Below are 3165 nucleotides of genomic sequence, written 5' to 3'. Positions count from 1 at the left end.
GAAGCCCTTGAGAGAGAATTCCTTGCGAGGATAAAGCCCTAAACACTCAGAGCCAAAGAGTGTTAGGCATCACTTAAGTCTTCCTGTCTGTGTGATCTAAAGACTTATTACACTTGAGGACTGTGAATCCTCCAGTCGGTTAGGCGTCGCATTCTGAGCATCCAAGAGTCATTGTGGATCGCCAGTGAACGAAGTCTGTGAAGGTTTAGAAGTCTACGTGATAGAGGCGGGGTGTTCCGATCTTTCGATGAGATGATAACTATCGATTTGGTGGAGACGACTTTGACGATCCGACTACAAACGTGCAATGATGTTGTGCCTTAGCAATCGCTAAACCAACTCCGAGAGGTTATTGACCACGCCGGAGCACGATCAACCTGACCACGAAGGTCTATTCCTGCAAGCAATCGAAGAACAAGCAAGAATATGATAAAAGCAATCTGAATATCGCGAATATGTATGAAGTATTGATAATGGTGGGATCCGAAAAGTGGTCTTGGTCTGGTCGTTGGACACAAACAAAGCACACAAAGTTGCAATGGCTAACTTTTAACTAAACAAATCCCAAGGAAAAGCTACTAGATGGATCTACTTATATAGGAGCAAGGGGTGGCGGCCAAGGAGGTGGGAGGACGTCCCAAGGCAGCCTAAAACTAAATCTAGGTCGTACAAGGCCAATGGGCCCAAGTGGAGGTGATGTAACACCTTTGGACTTGTAGTTTGACTCGGATTCTGCTGCAGCATCAGATTGTTTCGTCCACAACTCAACGCTCCGGACGAATTTGAAGGTGATTCCAATTGGGTTGGAAAGTGCACGAAATCTAGTTTCCAACAAAAAAAGAATCACCCAATTCGGAGTCCGTATGAAAAACTTGTGTGCGTTTTGAGTCAGGTGTGTCTGTGCAGTCCGAATCTGAATCCAGAACGTGAGAGACTTGGACTCTATCTTCTCTTGGGCCAAAAGTGACCTGAGAGAACTTTTTGGACAGCAAATAAACATCTCTTTCTTCCTTATCTTCATATGTGGATTATACAAATGTCCCATACACCTGCAATTAGACAAAACACAAAAGTGTGTGAAGTATTTTTGTTCTGGATAACATAAATAGATTATTGAATAGTTTGCACAAGAAATCACCTGACAAATATGCATATATGCAATATTTTTGGTCATATCCAAGGTAGTCATGTCCTCATCATCCTCCCCTTCTTGAAAATAAAGCCGTCCTCGGCGTTGCTTAATCTGAAATGTGGCTAACAAAAGAGACAAGGTGTACATGTTGTATATGTATATGTCATCCATTTTTACTTCCCTTGATTTTTGCATATATGACACATGAATAGATGAGTAACTTGCATAGTTCATAAAATCTAAAGCCAAAAAATTAGCACAAGAAGTAGAAGGCATGAAAATATTGCAATTCAGTTTGCACATATAAGTGAAGCTCTTATTCATTTCAAAATATTGACAATGTTCATCATTAAACCATCCCAACATTGGTGAATAAACCTTACTTGCATCAAATTTACATGCTACAACATGCTTAAATAAGCAAACATGCAATAAGTCATTCAACACAGAATCATCACCAAGATTAGAGGTCATATCAAAATGATTAAACATTGGTTCTTTTGCATCAATAGTTAATTCAATGGGTGCACTCAAAATTGTTGGTATTTCAGTTGTTTGATCACATGGCAAAGTCAAATTATCAACGTAGTCCTCTAAAATAGGTGGTGTGATCAAAGTAGTGGGTAGCTCATCAGATGGTGCATTCAAATTGACAAGGCATTCATCATTCTCATGTAGAGATGGAAGATCAGTACCTTTGTCATTACCTCTTATGATCAACTCAGATGATGTAGCCACTCTCGGGGGCGATGTGTCACATGGTGGAGGTGATGTAGTCCTGTCAACAACGGATGTGGTTGTCATAGTATGCCTAGTAGTTGAAGGAACAATCATATCAACTCTTGGAATGTGCACCGTGCGCTTGTTCTCCTCGTGGCCAACACGTCGTTTTATTTCCTGTTCAGCTTTGCAAGCAAGATGAAACAAATGGTCCATAGGATAACACTCTTCATGAATTAGTATCTCTTGAATATCACGGTTTAATCCTCCCCAAAATCTATCCATAAAATCATCTTCACTTTCTTCTAAAGAGGAATGCAACAAGGTAGTTTGTAAATCGTCATAATATTTTGTTACAGTTTCACTACCTTGTTTTAAGTGTTGCAACTTCTTAATCATGTCACGAGTATAATAAGCAGGGACGAAAGTATGTCGCATGGCAAGTTTCAAATCATCCCAAGTAGTAGGTATATAATCAGGGTGTAACCGACAATATTCACTCCACCAAACCAAAGCATAACCAGTGAAAGAACCAACCGCAACCTTAACCTTTTTATGTTCATTGAAATTATGGGAAGCAAATATATTTTTTATGTCGAACTCCCATTCAATATATAAAGCAGGTTTAAAACGGCCATTAAATGGTGGTATAGATACATTAACCTGATCATGTGCATTTGGATATTTGTGCACCTCTCGTGACGGTTGTGGTATTTGCAAAGGTGGTGGCACGTCTCCCGCGATCGACAAAGCCCATGAATTGACTCTGGATCCTGTCATGATTAGTAGAACAAGAAACAGAACCAATCTCCTGAGGTTACTGACGATGCCGGAAGCACGGTCAGCCTGACCACGAAGGTCTATTCCTGCAAGCAATCGAAGAACGAGCAAGAATATGTAAAGCAATCTGAATATTGCAAATATATATGAGGTATTGATAATGGTGGGGATCCGTAAGCGGTCTTGGTCTGGTCGTTGGACACAAACGAAGTACACGAAGTTGCAATGGCTAACTTTTAACTAAACAAATCCCAAGGAAAAGCTACTAGATGGATCTACTTATATAGGAGCAAGGGGTGGCGGCCAAGGAGGTGGGAGGACGTCCCAAGGCAGCCTAAAACTAAATCTAGGTCGTACAAGGCCAATGGGCCCAAGTGGAGGTGATGTAACACCTTTGGACTTGTAGTTTGACTCGGATTCTGCTGCAGCATCAGATTGTTTCGTCCACAACTCAACGCTCCGGATGAATTTGAAGGTGATTCCAATTGGGTTGGAAAGTGCACGAAATCTAGTTTCCAACAAAAAACGAATCA

Source organism: Triticum dicoccoides, chromosome 1A (genome assembly GCF_002162155.2).
Source record: "Triticum dicoccoides isolate Atlit2015 ecotype Zavitan chromosome 1A, WEW_v2.0, whole genome shotgun sequence".
Lineage (NCBI taxonomy): Eukaryota > Viridiplantae > Streptophyta > Magnoliopsida > Poales > Poaceae > Triticum > Triticum dicoccoides.
Note: the sequence above shows the minus strand (reverse complement) of the source record.